This window comes from Leopardus geoffroyi, chromosome C3 (genome assembly GCF_018350155.1).
Source record: "Leopardus geoffroyi isolate Oge1 chromosome C3, O.geoffroyi_Oge1_pat1.0, whole genome shotgun sequence".
Classification (NCBI taxonomy): domain Eukaryota; kingdom Metazoa; phylum Chordata; class Mammalia; order Carnivora; family Felidae; genus Leopardus; species Leopardus geoffroyi.
In genome coordinates, this window is record NC_059338.1 from 69,309,037 (window position 1) to 69,322,088 (window position 13,052).

At 43.2% G+C, this 13,052-nt stretch overlaps 1 protein-coding gene across 7 annotated transcripts in view; it reads right to left on the reverse strand.

Moving 5' to 3' along the window:
• DISP1 (dispatched RND transporter family member 1) overlaps positions 1 to 13,052 on the reverse strand; it is a 188,193-nt gene that overhangs the window by 124,213 nt on the left and 50,928 nt on the right. Inside the window, exon 1 of one of the 7 annotated variants that reach the window (XM_045453346.1) lies at positions 831 to 1,418. The exons of the other annotated variants lie outside the window; for them this stretch is intronic. The gene's annotated coding sequence lies outside the window, so the exon portion shown is untranslated. Of the gene's footprint in view, positions 1 to 830; positions 1,419 to 13,052 lie in introns of those variants that run through there. 7 annotated transcript variants of the gene reach the window in all.

A 13,052-nucleotide genomic window follows, 5' to 3' on the forward strand; every position in this document is an offset into this window, starting at 1 on the left:
AGGTCTAGAAGGTAAATATAAATACACAGATAGGCAAGTAGGTGGGCAAGTGGATGGGTGGGCCGTAGAGATAGAGAATCCCTAACAGACATACAACGTACCCTTTGTCGGGTACCAACACGCTCGAGGCCTACGTAGGCCCTCCATACCTACGGCAGTGTTAACCCTCACACCAACTCTGTAATCTGCTCTCCTAGCTTATACGTAAGACCAAGACTCGGAGGTCATACGTCGCTGGCGTAAGGGCACAGGGCCAGCTGAGATAAAGCCAGAACTGTCCACTTCCAAATTCCGTGATTTTTATCCTATACATACTGCTTTTAAGTGTTCATTAAAACAGTTTAAAATGCAAAATGAATACATTCTGACCTGCTTCTCATAGGATGTCAAGTGCTGATGACATTTTGAATGCTTCCCAAAGTACTGTTATTTTTTTTTTTTTACAAGACCTATACAATAAACATTAAAACCTACTGTCCATCCCATTCAACATCCTGTTCCCAAATGGCAAGTGGCATCAACAGATACCCTGTGGTAGGAAACAGCTGCTTTCCATGACACCAACTTCAGAAACTCAGAGGCAGGTCCCTGATACAGTCCTGCTTTTCCTGAAGACCCTACCATGAGCCGGTCGCGCATGGTTTTGTGTCTAGCAGCAAGCTCACGTCCGTCAGCCCCACGACAAAGGCCAGCTACGTCCGTCTAGAAAAGCCACCACCTCCGGTGGCTGGAATTCCAGGCACATCACCGCCGCCTTCTCATGGGAAACGCAAGCCAGCAGTGCCTTCGGGTTCAGAAAAAAGAAAATTAAACACAGCAAGCAGCCATACCTGGATTAGTGATGAATGAAAGCAACCCAGCCGGGAATTATCAGTTTCATCTGGGCCGGAAGGAATCTCAGTGGAGGAATTCCTGGCTGCAGCTCTGCTATTTGCCGAGAATTTTGAAAATTAAACACTGATGCACTCGGAGTGGAATGTGCCCGTGCAGATCACAGGAGCGCAGGCAGCTGCAGCCGGAGGTCTACACGCCATCGAGTGAAAGGCTACGCGTCTGAATACGGTTTTCAATTTTTCCATTTGAACCCAATAAAAAATAAATGACAGCAATGGCGCTCAAAATATTCACACCCTGCAGCTGCCCAGCTAAATAATTCAGTATCTTTCTGAACAGAAAGTCTTTTCCCCCAGGACACATTTTTCAAAATATTAAATGTTCTGCTAGCTCAGCCCTCCTGCAGCCAGCTGCATTCTGTTTTGGCAACTGGGGAACGATGGTCTCCCTGTCCCATAATTGGAGAAAAATTCCAGTCCCATTAGGTAGGAAGCATTCAAATCACACATGCTTATAGCTTATAAATTCTGCTATTCTTAATATTATGCAAAATCTGAATGAATGAAGATATCTTAAAAGTAAGGAGAAAAGCATGTTTCGAAATTTTAAAAGGAAGCGTTTCACACTGCAAAAGCAAGCTAGTCAACTCTTTGTGTCATGAGGCATGAAAAGCACTTAGCAACCTAGGAAGATGAACTGCAAAACTCTGAATGCCTGGAGTGATGAGGACTTGGCCCCTGACCGAAGGGCATGTGACCCACGTTTCTCTGCTGGCGCCCACTAACCATTTCCATGTGCTGATCTTGTAAAGGTTAAGACTCATTACTGGCTAAAACATGTGGCTTTCCAAGTAGTTCGGCGTGTTGTGACTTCTATCTATAATGAAGATAATGCAGTTTTTCCTTTGGTTAGGAAACTGAAGAACGTCTTTCGAACGGTAATGAGCTGCTTCAACCCAGCATTTCCAACAGGTCTTACGTCGCCCCCACCGTGTGGACCTCACGGTTCCGCTTCCTTTCCCTGCTTTCCACAGACGGGCGTGAGTGAGAAGGGCCCAGGAGCGCTGCGTTGGCAGGGCAGAACGGAACACGGAAACCCGGATGGGAAGGTTGCCCACAAGGGACTCTTGAGCTGGCACTCACGCTCTGACTCAGGAAGGGTCCGTGACAAGCAAGAATTTGCTGTTTTCAGGTTCTCTGTGTGGCTCTGCAGGCTCCCTGGTGAAGGGGTTTGCCTTTGCAAACCGACTCCCACAGGCACCCCCAGGGCCCTCCGAGGGGCCCCCAAGCCCCCCGGACCAATCTGAAAATGACTGAGACTGAACCACCTCGGTCCCCAGGACACAGATTTGCTACTGATCTGGAGAAGCCACTCTCCCGCTCCCCAAAATCCTGTCCGGTGAAAGCAGTTCCACATCCGTATTTACCCGCTAATGCTCAGGCTTCAAAGCACAGCCTTCTGGGTAAGCGAAGTATGAGCTGAATACAAAGAAAAGAGGAATGGGCAGGGCAGGAAAAACAGTGAATCGGAAAACTTTGGCTGGACAACAGGAGCCCCCATTTCATCACCAGAACTCAGGCTAGACTGGCCATGTCCGCACGGGGCCAAGGGACCAGGTTCGGGGACCAGGTTCAGGCTCCGCAGGGACGGCCCCTGGGACCCCAGCCCCCGGGGACTCAGTCAGGGAAATGGGGGCCCGAGAAGCACAGGGTCACGGCCTCGCCCCTGCAGGGCGTACGTATCTGCAGATTTTCACCTCCAGGGAAAGTTTTCTGTTTCGAGGCACAAATATTGTAGGACGACTAAGACTCTTTTCCGAACAGCCACAGATCATGGCCCGCCACCAACTTTATTATTAAAATGCAGAAAACACATTAATCATCAAGACCAGACGAAGGACTCTACTTTTTCTGCCAAACGGCTAACTGTAGATGGTGTTTTAAGGCCAAAATTCCCCTCTCCTCAGGCCCCATTCATTTTACAGCACTGCACACTGTTTGTATACGGACACATGTAGGACACGCACACACACATACACATATACATATATGTGTGTATGTTTCTCAAGGGCAAGGACCTTCAGTGCCGTGTTCACTATCACATCCCAGAGCTAGCACGTGCCATACTTGGTTAATTTGACTTTGTTAAGCGTGAATCTCGCACTCTGTTAGCTAAGCCAGGACTGATCACCAGTATTTTCTACAAAGGGGGGCTGGGGGGATTTGTGTTTATTAATCTGGTCTGACTACTCACCAGCAGAATTAGGATCCTTGAAAATGGCCATTTTATTTTTGAGGTCAGAATCATCCACGCAGAGATGAAAGGAGCATTTTCCTTCTCTAGACTCTTGACGCACGGTAAGCTGTGTGAAGGCTGTGTTAGTTGGGGATCTCCTTCTCCTGAAGGAGTCCAACTTTTCCACGCTATCATTACGATTCATGTGAATGACAATTTTAGTCCAGAAGACAACTTTGGGTCTTTGGCCAACTAGAAAAGAATATACTAGAAGTCTACGTTACTGTTTTCTTATAGTTAACATGCTTGCCTGCAAAGGCTTAATTAGAAACCCAAAATGCTGTCAATCTGAATTTTTTTTCTAATGAATTTATAAGTGATTCCAAATACACTGTTCTTCCACTGCACCATTAGTTTCTAAAACAACAAATGCTTTGTTTCCGAGTTGGAAAAGATACCATTAAAATGAGAGGCATCTATTTTGTTTTGACTTGAGCTGGCCACCTGTTAGGAATATTTGAAATGGGGAAAATAACACGGAACGCATGTTGTATCCCTAAAACCAGTAAAATTTTTAAAAGCAAATCCGTCGCATCAGGTATTGAAGCACACACGGGAACGTAACAGTCAATGTGCTACCAGGGAACCCTGAAGTTCCTTCTACGACTCTATGGTGCAGGTGTCCCGGCCCTCTGAGCGCAGAGAACAGAGTGGCGGGCACCGTCTGGGTCCAAAGAGGTCCTCTGACGCCTGAGGGGCAGATGGAAAGGGGCCCAACAGTCAGCGGGGAAGGGAGAGCCCCTGGAGCCCTTGGAAACGCTGGGAAAGAAGGGTAGAAACCCTCCCTTAAAAGACGCATCTTCACAGCATCCCGTGTGCAAGTCCAGGGTCCTCCCGCCCCGAAGGCACCCAAAGAGCCGCCAGGAGCCGTGAGGCAGAGACACAGGCCCACAGAAGGAGGACCAGGGCTCGGCCCGGCGGCCACTGGACAAGGGAAGGGGAGAAAACAGAAGAGCAGGAAAGCAGAAGGCCGGAGGCGATGAACACGGAGGGAGCGCCCGAGGGAGGGGTCTGCTGACCTGCATAGCCCACGTCTCTCTCCCGTGCCCACCACCTCGGTGTCACCACCAGTGCGGGAGACCCTCTTGTACACATCGAGGCTCCACCCGCAGGGCGTGGCTCTTACTCTCTCTGTAACTCCTACTGGCTGGCAGAAGGCAACACTTCCCCCAAAACAGGCTCAAGAAACAACAGAAAATTACAGAAGTATCACTCGGGTGATCACAAAAATTATTCAAACTGGGGCGTCTGGGTCAGTCGGTTGTGTATGTGACTCTGGATTTCCGCTCAGGTCGTGATCCCAGGCTCGCGGCATCGAGCCCCATGTCGGGCTCTGCACGGAGCGTGGTGCCTGCTTGGGATTCTCTCTCCCTCTGCCCCTCCCCCACTCACTCTCTTTCTCTCTCTGTAAAATTAAAAAAAAAAAAAAAAAAGAATTACTCAAACCTATTTGGAGTTAATGACATTTTATTCTGTATGAGCAACATTCTACAATGTGGATCCGGAACAAAATAATAAGCCAAAAAACAAGTTAATAAACTAAAAACTTTAATTTTATTTTTAATTGAATCCAATTGTTTCAAAATCACTATCATCAATACAAATCCCACTGTAACCGTTCCATTCTACTTCCTTGCCACATGGCGCAGTGCCACATACTTTATTTTTTGCATTCTAAAAACTCAATGTCTTACTTAGAAACAGCTTTGAAACTTGGCTCATGGCCCGTTTGTAATTGATACTTCAGCTTAAATACCTTTCCAGCAAACTTACACTAACTTCAAAATACTCTGGGATCAACCATTAAAATGTTTTTGTTTCGGTTACAACACTAATGAGCACCAAATGTTAGAATTTGTTTTAACGACCTAATACATCAAGGATTTTCTTAAAAGGCCAGATCGGCTATCCATTATATAACGACAGGCAGATTAGTCAGTGTGATACAGACAATACTTGAAAGATTTAATACTTAAGTGGAGAATCAAACATAAGAAAGTTAAACTCAGAAAGCCTGCTCAATCAGCGATCCTATTTTCCCTGTAAAAACACCAAACTCCCGCTCTTGAAAGCCTCCTTCCCTCACTCTTTGTATAAGCCACTCAACCTTCACCTGGATTTCCCTCTTCATATCAAAGACATGCTTCACTATGCTTTCTTACCCTACAGAGGAATATAAACTACCCAAGATGTAAAACGCAGTTAAAGGACATCTCAACATACCAGGTTTCTTAAAGCCTGGTAAGAACCACTGATATGACAAGATTTTAGAAACAAACGTGTAAATGCTATTTTATCCATATTCATCAGGGATACTGGCCTGTAGTTCTCTTTTTTTACTGGGTCTCTGTCTGGTTTAGGAATCAAAGTAATACTGGCTTCACAGAATGAGTCTGGAAGTCTTCCTTCCCTTTCTATTTTTTGGAACAGCCTGAGAAGGATAGGTATTATGTCTGCTTTAAATGTCTGGTAGAATTCCCCAGGGAAACCATCTGGTCCTGGACTCTTATTTGTTGGGAGATTTTTGATAACTGATTCAATTTCTTCGCTGGTTATGGGTCTGTTCAAGTTTTCCTTTTCTTGCTGTTTGAGTTTTGGAAGTGTGTGGGTGCTGAGGAATTTGTCCATTTGTTCCAGGTTGTCCAGTTTGTTGGCATATAATTTTTCACAGTATTCCCTGGTAATTTCTTGTATTTCTGAGGGATTGGTTGTAATAATTACATTTTCATTCATGATTTTATCTATTTGGGTCATCTCCCTTTTCTTTTTGAGAAGCCTGGCTAGAGGTTTATCAATTTTGTTTATTTTTTCAAAAAACCAGCTCTTGGTTTCATTGATCTGCTCTACAATTTTTCTAGATTCTGCATTGTTTATTTCTGTTATTGTTTAGGGACGACTGCCAGTCCACATGTGTCTCTTGAAGCCTCCGCACACACTTCAACAGTGTGTGACCCACCGGCATGTGGAGTGGCCGTCATGACGGTGACACACGTGTCTGCCTTGTTTCTGCTTCTGTGTCTCTCGATGCTGGGTCTTCTTGGCAGGGCCCCTGCTTTCAGACCTCCTTCACATCCTACCATCATGGTTGCTACAACCTCCATAAATAATTTCAGCATCTTTTCATTTTTCTTTTTCTCGTTTTTTCGTTCTGTTGTGACTTTAATACTTCTTGCCATTCAGTCTGGACTTTTCCAGAACTGGACAGATGCCTTTCTTTTTGATTTAGCAATTACTAATCATTCCTTTTAGCTGTAACAGTCAAGTCTTGGGTTCTTGTTTATTTATTTTATTTTATTTTTTTAATGTTTATTTAGTTTTTGGGAGAGACAGAGTGTGAGTGGGGGAGGGGCAGAGAGAGAGGGAGACACAGAATCCAAAGCAGGCTCCAGGCTCCAAGCAGTCAGCACAGAGCCCGATGCAGGGCTCAAACTCACAAACCGTGAGATCATGACCTGAGCTGAAGTCAGACGCTTAACTGACTGAGCCACCCAGGTGCCCCTTTGTTATTTTTATCACTGCTCAAAATTTTCCCTTCATCATTAAATACAACCTCTCTTTTGCCTTATTTCCATGTTTCACTCTACTCTCAATTAGGATACAGCTCACTAAATAACTAAAATTTTACGAGATATGCCATATTAAGAATTTGTAACAGATCAATCTACAAAGAAAGGATTCAGCAAGCAAATAGCATACATAAGACTCATGTAATAAAAGCTTTAGTTTTTGAAAGAAATGTGCTAAAATAATCTCAAGTATTTTGGAAGTATCTATATATTTGCACCTGAACTAATTATCAATCACTGTTATTTATGCTTTAAAGAATTTCCGGGGCACCTGGGTGGCTCAGTCGGTTAAGCGTCCAATGTCGGCTCAGGTCATGATCTCGTGGTCCGTGGGTTTGAGCCCCACATCAGACTCTGTGCTGACAGCTCAGAGCCTGGAGCCTGCTTCAGATTCTGTGTCTCCCTCTCTCTCTGCCCCTCCCCTACTCGCACTGTGTGTGTGTGTGTGTGTGTGTGTGTGTGTGTGTGTGTCTCAAAAGTAAATAAACATTAAAAAAAAATTTTTTTAAAGAATTTCCACCCAGAATCTTCCATTTGGGAATATCTTGTTAATATACTTTGAGGTAAAGTATTTACAATGATAAACCACAATTACTTAAAAAACATTCTATATATATTTTTTTTACATTATCTTGGATTTGCATAAATTCCCCCAATAGTTGGAATTAATGGGGTTAATCATTCTGTCACTATTAATCAAGTAGAGAGATTGTCTTTTGTAAATCACATGTCTACCAATGCAAGGAACTACAGTATATAAATTCAAAGAAAATTCATTACGTCTTAAATTTCCACAATTTCTAAGTGTTATTCTCTGAAATCGATTTATTAACTAGGGATGAAACAATAATGGCAGATTTTCGATTGGACCATTCTTCTGAAACCTCATCAAAATAACATATGGCTACACTGCTATACGGTGCTGCATTATTTCAGTCTGTGGACCATGAAGGGCACGAGACAACCAACGGATATTTGGTGGAAAAGGGTTTTGTGTTCAAACAAATGTGGGAAATGTGGAGTCCAGGAAAGCTAAGCCAGTTCTCACTACGGGCCTTCTCAGCATCATTAACTTATTAATATATACCGTGGCTCCTCAAAACATGCGTTGACCCATGCATCTGTGTACATTGGCAGGGACGGCATTACGCAACTCTTTGGGAGTACATACCATATCGCAGAAGGGCATCTCCCAAAATCAGAGTCCCTCAGAATACTCTGGCAAATACTGAGATTTACAGACAACAGTCACTCTTGGTTGCTGTTTTCAATCTCTAACATAATGCAATTTCTGCAAGGTACTGTCTTTTTAAAGGTACTGGTTATGTGGGGAAAGAGGGAAGGCATAAAGTTTAAACAAGATACACAGTGGGGCATGTGGGTGGCTCAGTCAGTTGAGCATCCAAGTCTTGATTTTGGCCCCAGGATCGCAGGATCGAGCCCCGCTTCAGGGTCTGCACTGAGCGTGAAGCCTGCTTAAGATGCTCTCTCCCTCTGCCCCTCCCCTGCTCGTGCACGCTCTCTCTTTCAAATAAAAAAACATAGTCATGACTCTTCCCCTAAAACAGTAACACCTGAAAAGACAAACGATGCTCTGTCCACATCAAGCCTTGTGCTGTACCTAGAGCTACAGATGAGTCCTTCTTTTTAATGACAGGTTGTGTTTAACAGATGCCACGGTGAATTAGACATTTCACTAAAAATTCAGGCTAATGGGGACTTTAAACAACTAAAATACTAATATCGCCAAGGGCTTTTAAGGAAGGGCTGCCTATAACCATAAACAGAATGTGCATGGAGCGCCTTGATTTGTGTGACATCACACTCCAGCCAGACTAGAGCGCACGTCTTCAGGGGGGCTCTCCCAGACCACGGAATTAGTCGGGGGCGCACAGACAGTCCAATTCCTCAGGTCCCTGGGCTATAGCAGGCCAAGGGCGTTCCTAGGTTCAAAATTCATCAGGTAACCAGCACAGATGTCACAAGAGCAGCCAGAGGTCTACAAATCCAGTCCTTCCGATCCGACGACTGTCATGCCTTCTGACACCTCAGACGTGCTGCGGACAGAAGGAACACCTTACCAGCAGAAAGGCAAAGCACCCCAGAAGCTGCATATACCCCACTTCGTTTGGAAGTTATGCCCATTCACCACTATCGATACACGGCCTGTGGTGACAGTAAACATAACCTTTTAAATAACAACATATTCATCACATAGCTTGACAGTAAAAGAGAGTGAATGTCACCATTAGAAAATTTCTATCTTAACAAAATTTTACCGTAAATAAGATAAGCCCCACTAGTATGGGCGGTCTTCTGGGGAGATGGAAATGGTTTTTAGAGCTGGTATTTGTGAGAAACAGCGTGCCCCGTGTGGTGGTGAAGCACAGACTCTGGAACTCAGACTTGGTGCAAATCCTGCTGAGACACTTACTAGCTGGCAACTCTGAGCAAGTCACCTAACTTGTCTGTGCCTCAGTTTCCCCATGCGAGTGGAGGAATATCAACAGCCACCTCGTAAGGTTTTCACGAGAAGAACATGATGAATGAACAAGAGTACCAGGCACACAGTAAGCACTATATAAATGTTTGTTAAGTATGGTTTTATTTATTTGTGATTGAGTCCTATTATAAGAGAATATTACTTGAAATAAAGCTTACTAATCTTTTAAAAAGGAGTCAAACACCCAGGGAAAGCAAAGGAAACATTATATCCAGAACAGAAGGATTTGTAGATGAAAAGATGTATACCAACTTACAGACTGGTACATATCCATTAATTTACTCGTTCATTCATTCAAACATGTATTAATAGCTTCTCATATGCCCAGCAGTGTGGGAGGTGCCAGAGTCACAAAGACAGAGAGATCAAATCTTTAGCCCGAGATTCCTCGGGCACTCTGGTCACTCTGGCTTGTATCAAAACTTTGAAGATAACAAGTTCTATGTATATAGTATCTAGCTAAATGGTATAACTATACACAGATATGTGGTTTTGTTGTAACTGTCCATTAAGAACTTTCTAGACGTGTCACAAATGAAAGTTGACAGCTGGTGATCTGGATGGACAAGCACATGTAACCACTTCTCTTCACTTCTGCTCCGGACTCGGTAGTTAATTAAATAAAGCACATCGGAAACGACAGTCTGGCTTTGACAGCTAAACTGAAAGGTTCTCTTTTCTGTTATCAAACAATTTGATTGAGGGGTGCCTGGGTGGCTCAGTCAGTTAAGCAACTGACTTGGGCTCAGGTCATGATCTCACGGTTCCTGAGTTCAAGCCCCACGTCGGGCTCTGTGCTGACAGCTTGGAGCCTGAAGCCTCCTTCGGATTCTGTGTTTCCCTCTCTCCTGCCCCCACCCCCCACCCCCACCTCGTGCTCTGTCTCTCTCTCTCTCAAAATAAATAAACATTAAAAATTTTTAAAAAAGTAATTTGCTCACACTGAGAAAAATTAATACGGATAATTTGAAGGGTGCGACTTGCCTCTTTTCTGAGGCAGATGTACACCTCCTTACCCGCTCCCGTTTCTGCGGTGGATCAGCTGACATGTAACATTATGATGCACATCCATCATTCTAACTTGGCCACGTGGATCTCCCTCACCTTATAATCTCTAGATTAGATTATTCAAGTATGCACCAGGCACACAAAACTTTAGCCAACACGAATAAAGGGTGAGCTGGTTTTTAAAAGATAACTTTTATACAGAAATTTTAAAAAGCTTGAAGTCCATAACCCTTTCCTGAGCAGACAGTAATTACCCAAACACTTCTCTCCCTCTGCACCTGTCTCAGAAGTGGAAATCAGCACTATGTTTACAAATATTTAGGAAATCAGATAGTACGTCCTTAGGAAAAGTCCCTCAGACTTCTAGACTTCTCCATTCCCTGCTAAACCACTCCACTGGACAAATTTAGTTGCATACGTTTACCTTTCAATGGATTTTTAAAAATTTTTAATTGTGGAAAAATACATATATAAAATTTACATCATTAGCCATTTTTAAGTGTACAGTTCAAAGCGCTAAATAAATTCACTGTGTACAACCAATGTTCATCTTGCAACTGAATCTCTGCACCCAGTAAACAGCACCTCCCTCCCCACACCTCCTCCAGCCCCTCACAGCCACCACTCACTCTACTTTCCGTGACTCTGACCACTCTAGATACCTCCTACTTCCCTGTTCGGGACTGGCTTATTTCACTTAGCGTCTCACTTAGCATTTCATGTCCTCAAGGCTCAAGGTTCATCCTCGCTGAAGCAGGCGTCAGAGTTTCCTTCCTCTTTAAAGCTGAATGATATTCCACTGTATGCTTACACATTTCGTTCAGCCGTCATCCTTCCACGGACACCCATGAGTAGCCCCCACCTTCTGACTACGGCAAATAATGCCGCGGTGAACGTGAGCATAAATTAAATGATTCACCAAAAGTGCACACGACCAGAATCATTCAACGATGCATACGAAAGGTAAGAAAAATACAAAACGTGAAGGAAAATAAGCTTATCACTTGGCTTTCTAATAAAGTATATGCTACTTTCCACTCAGTGGAATGACAGAAAAACAGCAAAAACCCCATTTATTGACTTGAATTATCACTAAGTTCTATTTCTTTCACAATTAGTTTTGAAAGTCAACCAGGTCAATTAAACATAACTAATTATGATATTTAAAAAATATCAAGGGGAGCTTGGGCGGCTCAGTCGGTTAGGCATCCGACTTCGGCTCAGGTCATGATCTCCCGGTTTGTGAGTTCGAGCCCTGTGTTGGGCTGTGTGCTGACAGCTCGGATTCTGTGTTAGATTCTGTGTCTCCCTCTCCCTTTGCCCCTCCCCCGCTCACATTCTATCTCTCTCTCAAAAATAAATAAACGTTAAAAAAAAAAGAAGAAAAAAAAGTCGGTACACATCAGCATGGGAGACAGACTCAACACTGTGGTTTCAAAACTCAGTTTTTCTCTGGATATTTATAATGGTCCTGTATTTATTGCTCAGCTCCAAAAGTTTCTATTCCATTTCAAATCCCTCTAAAGACAATTTCTGTAAATCACAATCAAAGATCTACAAGAACAAAACAAAACATTAAAAAAAAAAAGGGGGGGCTGCCTGGGTGGCTCAGTCGGTTAAGCATCCAACTTCAGCTCAGGTCATGATCTCCCGGTTCTGAGTCGAGCCCCACATGGGGCTCTGTGCTGACAGCTCAGAGCCTGGAGCCTGCTTCGGATTCCATGTCTCCCTCTCTCTCTGCCCCTTCCCCGCTTGTGCTCTCTCTTTCTCTCTCTCAAAAATAAATATTTTTAAATGTTTTAAAAATTAATACATATCTATCAAGAATTTATCATGAAGAAATCTCCAGAAATACTTTTCCATGGCAAATATTCTGATAATTATATGCAAAAGCTTAAAGTAATGCCTGATTTTTTTCATAAAACATCCTTACAACTTCCTAGACTGAGGTATATTTTTTTTCAAGCTCCATATTTCAAAAATATAACATATCTGTTTTTGACAAGCATTTAATCACATGATCAATGGAAGCTTCTTAAAAGTTTAAAATGCCAGGAATGAGGAACTACTGTTGAATGTTAGTAAAAGTTTTTCTACCGAGACAAAGGTATTCACGAAATGAACACAGTACATGTTTACATGTCAGAGCACTGTCTTCATCTTCTAGCTAATAGTATGTTATTATGTGTCCAATAACCCTCACATCTTAAATTACATGCTGTGACATTCAGTAGCCACACCAGCCTCAGTGCCAAGTCAGACATGCCACCTTACGGCCTCCTTCTTGGACACCATCGCTAACAGGTGCGCGGGTCCAGCTCCTCAGCCACCCACAATCCCTTTCTTTAAGCGGTTTCAAGAGTGTTTACACTGCTGCCGCTGGAAAATATGAGGTATCTACCTGTATCGTATGGGCAAGATCAAAAATTCATTGTTTCATTGTGTCACTGAAACACACAAGAAAATATCAACAATAGTTTCTTAGAGTCAGACTGGGAAGGAAGGTAAGAAAAAGGACTTATTTCCATTTAACATTATTCCACAGGGGATTTTTAAAGCAGCAAAACTATCTTTCACAAAGTCATGAACTGTAATGGTGGATATTTGATAATCGTGGGTACGACCTACATTTGTCACAATTGAAAACTGTACGATATAAAGAATGAGTCCTAATGTACACCTGGACATTAGTTAATAGCAACTTATCAACATTCATTAATCATAATAAACATATACACTAATGGAAGATGTTAATAAAAGGAGGACGGGGTTATATCAAAATTCTCCATGCTTTCCGCTCAATTACTCTGTAAACCTAAAACTGCTCTAAACAGTAAGTCTATTAA